Consider the following 14,644-nt stretch of genomic DNA (forward strand, 5'->3'; position numbering starts at 1 on the left):
CTTCAACCATTTAAGGACTTCTTCTTTCAATTCATTATCATTAGGGAATTGCTTCCCTCCCCAATGTCACTAGAGAGAACCAAACAGGTGGTAGTTGCAGGTTGCTAGGTCAGGGCTGTAAGGCAGATGAGGCCGCACTTCCCACTTGAATTTTTGCAGTAACTCTTGTGTCATATGAGCTGAATGAGGAGTAGCGTTGTCGTGAGGAAAACCGACTCCATCACTCAATTTTCCGTGTCTTTAATGGCTTTACGCAATCTTTTTAAAGACTCACAGTAAGATTCGGCATTGATTGTTGTTCCTTGGGGCATAAATTTACTTTAAATAACTCCCTCAAAATCGAAAAAGACTATCAGCATAAACTTTCGAACACATGGGGATGTTTTCACTTTTTTTGGCTGGGGTGAATTTTTGTGTCTCCATTCATGTGATGCTCAGGATTGTAATGAAGCATCCAGCTCTCATCCCCTGTGATGATTTGTTTCAAAAATTGTGTACCAGTCCTGGAATAATGTTGAAGAAGAGAAAGAGCAGATTCAAAACATTGATATTTGTGGTTACCGGTCAACAGATGTGGCACCATCGTGCACACATCTTATGGTAACATAGCTGATTGTGAATAATCACAAACACGCTGATTAGATATTATAACTATTGTTTCATTAATATCATCAACATAATTTTTCTGACGAATCAATTTTTTTTTTCAGGTACATCTGTTACATATAAAATCTTTTGCTTCATATTGAATTCATCCTGTTTCAAAGAGTTGTTTGGTGTGACTAATAAATACACGATGTTCAGTATTAATTCCACAACGGTAGTAAACATTCTCCTCAGTAACATAGTGCTATATTTTTTGTGGGTTTACACATGTTTATTTATAATTATAAGATTTTATTGGAACATATAAGTGTAGTAATTAATACATTACTTGATTATTGTTTCAGATTTATAAAATATAATTATTTGTGTTTCAGATGCAGAAGGTGTCATTTAAGTACTGTACTTATTTTTAAGTTATGCCATTTTCAAGCTTTTCGAGCTGATTACTATATTCTGTTCAGTACAATTTAAAGAGCGGTAATGTACAGTTTTGTTAGCAAGTCATATTAACTAACAGTATTTACAGATACGAATATTAGATTTTATTCAGTAATAGGCATGTAGATAAATAATAAAATAATAAATTTTTTTTTAAGAATATTAAAATACTATAATTTTTTTTTTTGTTTCAGGTGTAATTGTTATCATTTAACACTGTACTCATTTTAAAAAAGGATGCTTTCAAGACTGCTTAACAGTCAGTAAAATACGAGGGACGATGAAAAAGTAAGGTATACCCGGTCTATGAAACAAACATATATTTATGAGACATTTATATCGTTTAAACATATGTATTGCGCATGTTCTGTGTGTGTTTAGTTGTAGTGCCTAGAGAAGTGCTCATTTGTAAAAAAGAATGTAGTTAGGATGCAAATATACGGTCAGCTGTTCAAATGACCATCCTGATTCTAATGCAGATCCTAAATTTAAAGAAATTGTTTCTGATGACTATTCACTATCATCACCATTTTTTCTAACAGGTAACAATGTTTTTTTTTATGGTAATTAGTAGATAATATAACTATTGTTTCATTAATATAATCAAAATAATTTTTCGACGAATCAATTTTTTTTTCAGGTACATGTGTTACATACAAAATCTTTTGTTTCATATTAAATTCATCCTGTTTCAAAGAGTTGTTCGCTGTTACTAATAAATACATAATGTTCAGTATTAATTCCACAACGGTAGTATACATTTTTGTCAGTAACTTAGTGCTATATATATTGTTGGTTTACTCATGTTGGTTTATAGTTTAAAGATTTTATTGGAAAACATAAATGTAGTTAATTAATATTATAATTGATTATTGTTTGAGGTTTATAAAATATGTTTATTTGTGTTTCAGATGCTTGAGGTGTCATATAAGTACTGTACTTATTTGTAAATTATGCCATTTTCAAGCCTTTCGAGTTGATTAATTTATCCTGTTCAGTATAATTAAAATAAAGGTAATATACAGTTTTGTTAGCATCGTCATATTAACTAACAGTATTTACAGATACGAATATTAGATTTTATTCGGTAATAGGCATGTAGATTAATAATAAAATAATAAATTTTTGTTTACGAATATTAAAATACTTTTATTTTTTATTTTTTGTTTTAGGTGTAAATGTTAACATTTAACACTGCACTCATTTTAAAAAAGGATGCGTTCAAGACTGCTTAACAGTCAGTAAAATACGAGGGACGATGAAAAAGTAAGGTATACCCGGTCTATGAAACAAACATATATTTATAAGACATTTATATCGTTTAAACATATGTATTGCACATGTTCTGTGTGTGTTTAGTTGTAGTGCCTAGAGAAGTGTTCATTTGTAAAAAAGAATGTAGTTAGGATGCAAATATACGGTCAGCTGTTCAAAAGTCCAGCCTGATTCTAATGCAGATCCTAAATTTAAAGATAATGTTTGTGATAATTATTCACTATCATCACCATACTTTCTAACAGGTAACAATGTTTTTTTTTTTATGGTAATTATTAGATATTATAACTATTGTTTCATTATCATCAACATAATTTTTCTGACGAATCAATTTTTTTTTTCAGGTACATCTGTTACATATAAAATCGTTTGCTTCATATTGAATTCATCCTGTTTCAAAGAGTTGTTTGGTGTGACAAATAAATACATGATGTTCAGTATTAATTCCACAACGGTAGTAAACATTCTTCTCACTAACATAGTGCTATATTTTTTGTGGGTTTACACATGTTGATTTATAATTATAAAATTTTATTGGAACATATAAGTGTAGTTAATTAATATATTACTTGATTATTGTTTCAGATTTATAAAATAAGTTTATTTGTGTTTCAGATGCAGGAGGTGTCATTTAAGTGCTGTACTTATTTTTAAGTTATTACATTTTCAAGCTTTTCGAGCTGATTACTATATTCTGTTCAGTACAATTTAAAGAGCGGTAATGTACAGTTTTGTTAGGAAGTCATATAAACTAACAGTATTTACAGATACGAATATTAGATTTTATTCGGTAATAGGCATGTAGATTAATAATAAAATAATAAATTTTTGTTTACGAATATTAAAATACTTTTATTTTTTATTTTTTGTTTTAGGTGTAAATGTTATCATTTAACACTGTACTCATTTAAAAAAAGAATGCTTTCAAGACTGCTTAACAGTCAGTAAAATACGAGGGACGATGAAAAAGTAAGGTATAACCGGTCTATGAAACAAACATATATTTATAAGACATTTATAACGTTTAAACATATGTATTGCGCATGTTCTGTGTGTGTTTAGTTGTAGTGCCTAGAGAAGTGTTCATTTGTAAAAAAGAATGTAGTTAGGATGCAAATATACGGTCAGCTGTTCAAAAGTCCAGCCTGATTCTAATGCAGATCCTAAATTTAAAGATAATGTTTGTGATAATTACTCACTATCATCACCACATTTTTTATCAGGTAATAATAAGTTTTTTATGATAAATATTAGATAATATAACTATTGTTTCATTAATATAATCAAAATAATTTTTCGACGAATCAATTTTTTTTTCAGGAAAATGTGTTACATACAAAATCTTTTGTTTCATATTAAATTCATCCTGTTTCAAAGAGTTGTTCGGTGTTACTAATAAATACACAATGTTCAGTATTAATTCCACAACGGTAGTAAACATTTTTGTCAGTAACTTAGTGCTATATATATTGTTGGTTTACACATGTTGGTTTATAGTTTAAAGATTTTATTGGAAAACATAAATGTAGTTAATTAATATTATAATTGATTATTGTTTGAGGTATACAAAATATGTTTATTTGTGTTTCAGATGCTTGAGGTGTCATTTAAGTACTGTACTTATTTGTAAATTATGCCATTTTCAAGCCTTTCGAGTTGATTAATTTATCCTGTTCAGTATAATTTAAATAAAGGTAATATACAGTTTTGTTAGCATCGTCATATTAACTAACAGTATTTACAGATACGAATATTAGATTTTATTCGGTAATAGGCATGTAGATTAATAATAAAATAATAAATTTTTGTTTACGAATATTAAAATACTTTTATTTTTTATTTTTTGTTTTAGGTGTAAATGTTAACATTTAACACTGTACTCATTTTAAAAAAGGATGCTTTCAAGACTGCTTAACAGTCAGTAAACTACGAGGGACGATGAAAAAGTAAGGTATACCCGGTCTATGAAACAAACATATATTTATAAGACATTTATATCGTTTAAACATATGTATTGCGCATGTTCTGTGTGTGTTTAGTTGTAGTGCCTAGAGAAGTGTTCATTTGTAAAAAAGAATGTAGTTAGGATGCAAATATACGGTCAGCTGTTCAAAAGTCCAGCCTGATTCTAATGCAGATCCTAAATTTAAAGATAATGTTTGTGATAATTATTCACTATCATCACCATATTTTCTAACAGGTAACAATGTTTTTTTTTATGGTAATTATTAGATATTATAACTATTGTTTCATTAATATCAACATAATTTTTCTGACGAATCAATTTTTTTTTTCAGGTACATCTGTTACATATAAAATCTTTTGCTTCATATTGAATTCATCCTGTTGCAAAGAGTTGTTCGGTCTTACTAGTAAATACACGATGTTCAGTATTAATTCCACAACGGTAGTAAACATTTTTGTCAGTAACTTAGTGCTATATATATTGTTGGTTTACACATGTTGATTTATAGTTTAAAGATTTTATTGGAAAACATAAATGTAGTTAATTAATATTATAATTGATTATTGTTTGAGGTTTATAAAATATGTTTATTTGTGTTTCAGATGCTTGAGGTGTCATTTAAGTACTGTACTTATTTGTAAATTATGCCATTTTCAAGCCTTTCGAGTTGATTAATTTATCCTGTTCAGTATAATTTAAATAAAGGTAATACACAGTTTTGTTAGCATCGTCATATTAACTAACAGTATTTACAGATACGAATATTAGATTTTATTCGGTAATAGGCATGTAGATTAATAATAAAATAATAAATTTTTGTTTAAGAATATTAAATACTTCAAAACATAATTACACTACAATGGTGACTGAACAAATGAAGCATTCTAGTACTTGTTCTACAAGTACCAGCGTTAGTGGATTAAATAGTACGTAAAACTTTTTCATTTGTTTTTTTCATTTCTGGAATTATTCAGTCTATTCATATGTCTAATATGAATAGACATATGAATGTCTATTCATATTTGGTTAGACATTGTATTGTAATGTACTAATAACATAAGTAATTTTTTTTTTAAATTAAGTTCCTGAAAGGTATTACATATTTGGGTGTTTCACTATCTGCAAAAATAGTTTTAATATTACACCAACATTATACTGGTGAAGTATAAACCAAATATGAAAATATTTACATCTATAAGACAAAAAGTAAGACATTTTTGGTTCTTAGATAGACAGTACTCCATATAGTTGCAACTGATGATTTCACAATATCCTGAATGACTTGAGAATAGCAATCTGAAAATTAGAGTATGAAGTTGGGTACCAGTGGCCAAAGTTGTAATTGATGGACTGCTTCCTCTTAATTATTGATATAAAACATTTTGACAGTTGCTGTCAGTCTGTTTTAATGGCTAATGACCAGCATCAGTGTCACTTGCTATCTAAACTGTGCTTAATTATTAGCGAGCAGTATGTGCTTGTGTTGATAAAGAAAACAATCTATATGGAGGATACATGAAGCCTACTACTCCATAACTTTTTTACTAATATGCCTCTTTACTGTGACAACCTTTGTGATGCTGATTGTAACAATGGAGTTATCATATCTTTCTTTGAACTGTTAACTGCTTACATGTGTATATTACGGTATCATGTGTAAACTATGTGATGAACTAGTTTCTCATTCTTTTCGTTTATATTTATAAATAAATCTTTTTGTACATTTCAATCGTAGTCAGTTGTAAAAATTGTAATTTTTCAATTTGTTTTCCTGAGTATTTGACAATGGAAAATTCCAAAAATGAAAGATTTTGATGACTTGAACATCACAAGCTTGATCTCACAATTATTTTTATATTTATTCAAATAATTAACATTAATGAGAGTTAATAGTGTATTACTTTATTATTGTCAGTACTTTCTAAATTCTGAATTTTTAATTTATTTTATGGCAAATCCCTAAGAAATATATGTACTGATTAATTGTACCCTTTATAATTAAGTTGTTGCAAAACAGTCTCTGAAAAATTAATTACCGATAAGCGTAAGTAAAAATAAATTGAAGGATGATTTTTTTCAAGTTTAGTTACTTTTCCCTATTTTAAATGTTGTTACTCCTTTTTTATTATTAGGCTGCATATTTATTGTGTTACTAAACAAAAATATGTTTAAAAAAAATCTCAATTTTTTTTCAGGGAAGTGTAAAATTTTTGTTAAAATAAAATATTTCAGTGAAGGGAGAGAAGTAAAAACTAAATGTTCAATGCTTATGCTTTATAATGAAGATGTCATATGCAACTATACAGAGCACTTCAAAGTAGATTCTACAGGAATGAAACAAAATTACATTGTAATAACTGTAAAACAAAGGTTATCAAAAAATATGATGAAACAAGACAGAACAGTTGGGCGACTAATTCTTGGGCCCTATTTTTATGCAGAAGATGGCACAACATATACTCCATGGGGAAAAGCAATACTATGTGATGAACTAGTTTCTCATTTTTTTCGTTTATATTTATAAATAAATCTTTTTTGTACATTTCAATTATATTTAGTTGTAAAAATTGTAAATTTTCAATTAAGTTTCTTGAGTATTTGACAATGGAAAATTCCAAAAATGAAAAGATTTTGATGACTTGAATATCACATGGTTGATCTCACAACTATTTTTATATTTATTAAAATAATTAAGCATTTACATTTTCTAAGGATGACTATGAGCTGTAAATGAAAATACATTCATATTAATATGTAAACATTGTATAGTCTAAATAAAATAGAAAAGGTCATTGAAATTTTCATTGAAAGATTTTTTCGCATATTTAAGCGTTTCAATATATTGGTAAATAAAAATTGAGGAAAAATATTGCCAGCTGAAAATGAACATGTATAACATTAAATGTGCTCAACATGGCAAATCATTACTGAAAAATGTGATGCTCTATTTTCAGGCACAACAAATTAGATTATGATTGTATAATTTTCTGGTTTTTAAAAAAAATAATAATAATTTTTAATTTTTACTGTAAATATAGTTTTTGAAAAAATAAAGTAAAATTAATTAAAAACCAGATAAGGCCTATGAAAATGTCTTCATTACTGAAAAATGTGATGCTCTATTTTCAGGCACAACAAATTAGATTATGATTGTATAATTTTCTGGTTTTTAAAAAAAATAATAATAATTTTTAATTTTTACTGTAAATATAGTTTTTGAAAAAATAAAGTAAAATTAATTAAAAACCAGATAAGGCCTATGAAAATGTCTCATTACAAATGATTTTGTTAAATATTTTTGCCAATTATAATTAAATAATGTTCATGAATATTGCATGCTAACAACAACAAAAGTTTCAAAATCCTGAAAATTTTTAGCTGTTTTTTATGTTGTGATTTTTTATCACAGCTTTAACCCCAGTGTTTTCTTTTTTATCCCCAAAACACATATCGTTTGTGTGCTGTGTGCAGCCACCCTGATTAGGAAAACATTTCTGGATTGTGAATTGTTCCTTCATATCTGAAAAGTGTTATACTGCAAACTGTTCTATTTTACAAGCTAAGATGTAAAAGGTAAAAATGCAAACAACTTAAAAATTGTTAACCTCAAATTTGTAGGTAAAAAATAATGTAAATTGTCAATGTGCTTAACATCATTTGCAGTTAGCTCAACCAGTTCTTTAAGTTCTTATTAAAGATTTTAATTAATGATTTTTTCTGATTAATTTGATATTAAAGATATGCAATTTGCAGTAATATCGTTCTAGCTTAACAAACTTAGAACAGTTACGGAAAATAATGCAACTTACATATTTTTATTTACTGCTTGTAGTATGCTTAAGACATAATTCAAATTTATCTTTAAAATACAAAACAGAGTAACATATTAAATATAAATTAAAAAAAAAAATGTATTGGGATCCTTTCTTCTATGTACAGCCTCCGGAACCACCATATGGTATTCAGAGGATAAATGAGGATGATATGTGTGGATGTAAATCAAATGTAGTCTTGTACAGTCTCAGGTGTGGTTCACTGAAATCCAACCACCAAACAACACTGGTATCCACGATCTAGTATTCAAATCTGTATAAAAGTAACTGCCTTTACTAGGATTTGAACCTTAGAACCCTTGACTTCGAAATCAGCTGATTTGCAATGACGAGTTCACCACTATACCAACCTGGTGGCTGGCCTCAATGGTGCAAGTAGTAGCATCTCAGCCTATCATCTGGAGGTCCCAGGTTTGATCCTGGTCAGGCTTGGCATTTTCACACGCTACTTGTCATTCATCTCATCCTCTGAAGCAAATACCTAACAGTGTCCTAGAGGTAAAAAATAAATAAATCCAGTCTGCTGGGTTGCGTTGGGATACCATTTTATATCAGTTCTGTACAATATTTTTTTTCTTTAATTAAACATCTTTGACTGCAATAGAAATCTAGAAGATTAATGTGTAGGCACATTAATCTAAACAGACTAAATGCTGTTTTGTTTTAAAGACATATTTATTTTTTTGAAATTAACATTTGTAATATTATACAGAGATGTTTCCTTACAGGTAAAGCCAGCTTATAAACTTAATAAAAACAGTAACAGTAATAACAGGTTTTCCAGTCAATTATAATTTTGCAACAGAAAGTGGTACACATTGCAACAGATATATCTCTTAGCTTTATTTTAAACACGATTTGTTAAAACTATTTGAAGTATTACACAAAAGCTCTAATTTTTATCTGAATTCATTACGGGAGGTGACTTAAATGTATGAGACCAGAACTCTATAAGGAGGAACAAATAGAAAATTTGGTTAAGTTTCAAATTATTTGAATCTATAAACTGATAGTTGATAGCGTTAAGCCCTAAATGAATAAGCTTGTTTAAAATCCAGCATACTTTGACCGAATTCTAAGTACATGTATGCCTAACTCAAAAAAGCTGCTAGTAATAACATCAGCCGATGCAGGGTGAGATTCACAACAATAGTCAGTAAAGAAGACCACAAGAATGACTATGAATGTTGTAATAACAATTTCAAATATATTATTAAATTATAAAAATATTACTTTTTAAATTTGATTTGCCATTTAAAAAGTAGATAGTATCAAATTTTCTTGACACTATACTATAGTACTAGATTTTCTTGATGACTAAAAACAAAGTAAAATTGCCATTGAAGTTTCCCAAAACTGAAAAAGTTTAAGCAACCTCTGCACTCAAGTTGAAAAAGGTTGCCTACCGTTTTTGGGACGAAGGGATGTCATTTTGGTTGATTACATGGATCGTGGATCAACAATTACAGCTGACATTTACTGCAAAACGCTCACCAAACTGAGATGTGCAAAACTGTTGTTTGGCGTAATCCTTTTTCACGACAATGCACACACCGCTGCCTTAACCAAAAAGACGATTCAAGATTTTCTTTGGAAACCTTTTGACCACCTCCACGTAGTCCTGACCTTGCATCTAGCGACTACTTCTTGCATTTGAAAAAGTGGCTTGGAAATTACTGTTTGAAAATGACAAACTCAAGGCTACCATTGTCAACTGGTTCAATTCCCAGAGGGTGAACTTCTGTGCAGAGGGATTAAAGAATGTGGTGCAGCATTACAAAAAGTGAGGAAAAGTGAAGTAGATATGTAGTAAACTAAAACTGTAAGTAAAAACCTTTTCTCACGTTAATAATCAGACGTCCCTTACTTTATGAATATGCCTCATAATTACAAAATGAAAGTTCCTGTGACACCATCAAATAATAATATATCGATATTGACAAACTCACAGGAAATTTAATGCACAAAATTGAAAACAACCACAGTGGCATAAACAAACATACAGTGGAAGTGAAGTCAGATATTACACTACTGGTAACACTCTCAAGGTATGTTAAAGAGACAATAATTGTTGTAGGTTATATCGTTGCTGAACTAGAAGTTCTTCCGGAATGCACGTCTATCCAAAGCTGCATTAGTGACTATCCAAGTTTTTTCTCTCTTCCAAACTCTTGGTATGTTCTAATATTGGGTAGGGCTAGTGACATTTACGTGCATATTGTTAAAGGCTTAAAACAGGTTCTGCTGTTTACCTTAGGAAAGAAAGAAAATGGAACTGAATACTAACTGATTTTGCAAATTCAAATATTCATGGAAGCTGATTTTGTAATAAAGCAAAACCATTAAAACTACTGTTCATCAACTTTAGACCTTTAAAAGTTAATTTGTAGTATTAGGGCAACAAACTTTTTTTAGTTAACTCGTTAACAGATTCAGTGATTGAAATCATTGAGAGCATTATTAAAATTGAAGCTAATACAGTTTTACATAAATTTAGTCAAGGATTAGATAAACAAATAGAAATTTAAAGACTATTGGTAAGTATTTAGAATATCAGTTTTAAAAGTAAGCATCAGAATCCTTTTTAAGGCTTTATTTATATTTTTAGCATATGTTGCACGTAAACGTAATTAGCCCTACTTGATACTAGAACGTACCAAGGGTTTTTACCATCAGTGTTGCAATATTTAAAACTGATTAATACAATAGTCAGTCAATAAGTAAAATATGAATGAAATTTATAGAATAGAATGAAATCTGTGCTAGTACATTTATAATGGAAAGACATGCAAATCTTAAAAATATATTTTCAAAAACACATGAGAGCAAATAAATATTTTAAAAATATCAGTAATGTAGCACATCATTTATTAAAAAACAAAAAAAAAAAATAACTAATAAGCAACAAAACATGTGTATAATTAAAATTAATTATACATTATTAGTAATGTAGAAACAGGGCATTTTGGAAAATTATTATATATATTAATATATAAAGAAACATTAATTAAAGAATTCGCTAAAGTGAATAAAAAAATGAGACTTTGTATAGAGAATAATTTAATTTCAGGATGACTGTAACAGCCAAACCAGAAGCAATAATTCATATTACTCTTATCTGAATGTTGATAAAGTTAATTGGCTATTTTAAACTTATGAGAAAATGTTTTACTAAGTACTGCATGCAGGAACTGAAGATGCAGGGCATCTTTGAAAATATTATTACTCTATTAAATAAAAAGGTAATAGTAGAATATTTTGTGGCTTTGGAAGTTAAATATTCTATCAGATTTCAGAAAAGTAGAAATTAAAAACACATGTTGAAGATAAAACATTTTTTTAAATAGTATAATATATAAAATTCAAACATTTGAAAATATAATATAAAACATACAGCTGATTAAGACAATTCATAAAGAAGTTCAACTTTTCTAATAACTTTGAAGATAAAATATAATTTAGTTATTGGACACACACATACAGGTTATAAAATTTTAACATGCTTAGATAATATAACATATTTCAAATTTTTATTATTCTTATTATATCAATGTTCAAATCAGTGGAAAGAAAATAATTTATTTGCATTCATGGGGAAATCTTTTAAATGGTTTGTTAACTGATTGAAAATGAAAACAGAAGGACAATAAGGTTCTTTCTTGATAAGCCGAAGTATTGTGTTGAGTTATATAATATAATGTCTGGTTTGGTAGAAGGGGAAATTGTTATTTTTTAAGAATAACTGATCATTCTTTTTATCAATGATCGCACATTCATGAACATAAGCACAAGATAAGTTAACATTTTTATTTCTAAAAATTGATTTACAAGATTCATACTTATGGGTACTAGATAATGGATCTGACAGCCCATTTTTGAATTTTAAAGAAGATGGAGCCACAAAAATAATTATACTTTAGATGGGGATGTCTATAAGCATAATATATATTTAATAATGTTTACTGTTTTATCAAGGTTAAGATGTTTTAAAGCAAAAGAGTATGGATTTTTTTTGTAAGAAACAAAATTAATTTGATCATCCCATAAGAACTTAACACCTCACCCAAAAATAATGTAATGGAACACCCAGGAATTTTGCTTGATGGATAACAAAAATAGAACTGTTATCATTAATGTAAATTCTATTCCCATGACATCAATTTGTATTCAAGAAGTACAGTGCAACAGTACTATCCATATTTAAAATTAAATGTTTACAATCCATCCAGTGAATTATTTTTTGGCTTGCCATTGTAAAATTTTCAATTCCTTTTAAATAATTATTTTCAAATATAGATACAGTTGTGTAGTCTGTGAAGAGGGTTGCAACAAATGGCTCAAGATTTTGAAGCACATCATTAAAAAATTTGTTGATGTTTTGTTTTTTGTTAATACATCTGACCAGTCGACATTCAAAAATAAATACATAAGCTTAAATAAATATTGCAGGCACTAGTTACATATTGTAAAACAAAGCATATAAGAATTATTCTGCAAATATACAAAGTGAATGTAAAGCTGTAGTCAGCAATTAAGAGCGAGAGTAAACTAGGAAAAAAATATGGGAATGTTATTCAAAACAAAGATAAAAATAAATTACCAATAGATTGTAGGGTAATGGTAAATTTTGTGAAAAAAAGTTTTTCAAGTTGGAAAAAAGCATTAATTTTTATGGTCTGCCTAACTATTTTGTTCACACCTATAATCTAAACCCTTTGACTTGTTTAAAATATAATGTTCTTGTGTCATATGTTTCCTGGTTTATTACAGATTTAATTGTTGATGCCTTTAGTAAAAAAAAAAATAAGATAAGGAAACCTAATAATTATTAGTAACTTTAAGTTTTTCTATTAAAAAAAAAAAAAAAAAAAAAGTAGGGAGTGTGTGTACCAATCAGGTCATTCAGCACATAAAAAAAAAAAAAAAATACTGTTAACTACATACTGTTACTGTATACTGTATATACTACATACTACTGTATACTGTTAACTACAGTATACTATACTGATTCTGTGTATACTAGGTTCATTCCTTTGCAGTGTTATACTGAATGATTTAAATCAGTTTTGTAGCCTGATACAATACAAGTTTAATTTATTAATTCAACTAAAATAAAAATACAATCTCAGCATAAGATTAAATGGTGCATAGCATTAATGGTTTTTAGTTTAGTATTAAACGTAGGAGAGATGCAAAAGAAAATATTGCCTGACTTAAGAATGGTGGAAAATGAGGTTGGTAAAGTTAAATTTTTTTTTAGATCCACTTCTTTCTTGAAGAACTGTTATAAGGTTTTTATGTATTAAACTGTTAATTCTTGTTTATATACTAATAACATTTTGAGCTACTTTGAAATTAGCAGTTTGCCATTTATTTTAGTTCTTTTCAAGGCCATATAAATTAAAGAGTTCACACTTAAGTTTTGGGGCCAGTCACCACCGCAAAAAATTAATGATATAGAACAAACTTTATAATAAATGTTGTAGGCCATTATTTGTTAAATTACAGATTATGGCTACTATTGCTTTGTATATTTTTTATACAGCTGCAGTCCAAGTCTAACTTTAATAATTACATTCTCAGGATGTCAGTTTCTTGATCTGGTTCTAGCTAAATAAAAAAACTAAAAAAACAGTTAAACTAAAGCAGATAAATATATAATTAATTTACGCAGCCTTTGCCTACAAGGATAGTGTCTTAGAAAAGTTTCAAAAGAAAATTTTGCAACTGGTTATAAAGAAATTTATTTTAAATTATTAATCTGTTCCTAAACTGATAGATTTTTTTATTTATAACGCTTGCTTTATAACTGTTATATGGTTTTTTTAAATTTTATATACATATTTTTTTATTTTAAAATACAATTTAAAGATACTGTTAAAAGGAATTTTTATACTTGGTAACAACCACTGTTAAAAAGTATTTATGACCAAGTTCTATTTTAACAGTAAATAGTTAACAAATGAATTAATATTACTATTACCAAAGACAAGATAATTATAAAAAAAACCTTCCTTTTTGGTCAAACTAAAACATTAAAATAGTTCATAGCCTGGTTTTGTGGAGAAATTAATACATTTTTTTTTTCGAAATAAATTACTATATTTTTTAAGCAAAGATATATTCATAAATATAAAATCCTGGAAATTTTACATAATCTTTTTACAATTATGTTTTTAACATAAATATATCTAGTGTTACAGTAACTATGTCTAGAAAATTGGCCTCTTTCCTCAACAGCAGTAAGGATAAAAATAAATCTTTCAAAACAGCAGACACTTAAACATTAATTTATGAAGACGAAGATTAAAATTTAGGATACAAGAACTGTGTAAAAGAAAGAAAGAAGATAGAATTAAGGGGAATTTGGCAGATACAAACTTTAGTTAAATGTCATTGAAGAATAGACTCAATCAGGAAACTTACTTTATTAGGAACAGCGATATAAAAGCCATTGATTAATAACAGCATTGGCCTATTACTAAATACCTCAGGAATTTTAAATATATTCAGAAAAACATTAATT

The sequence above is a fragment of the Lycorma delicatula genome, chromosome 1 (assembly GCF_047948215.1).
Source record: "Lycorma delicatula isolate Av1 chromosome 1, ASM4794821v1, whole genome shotgun sequence".
NCBI lineage: Eukaryota > Metazoa > Arthropoda > Insecta > Hemiptera > Fulgoridae > Lycorma > Lycorma delicatula.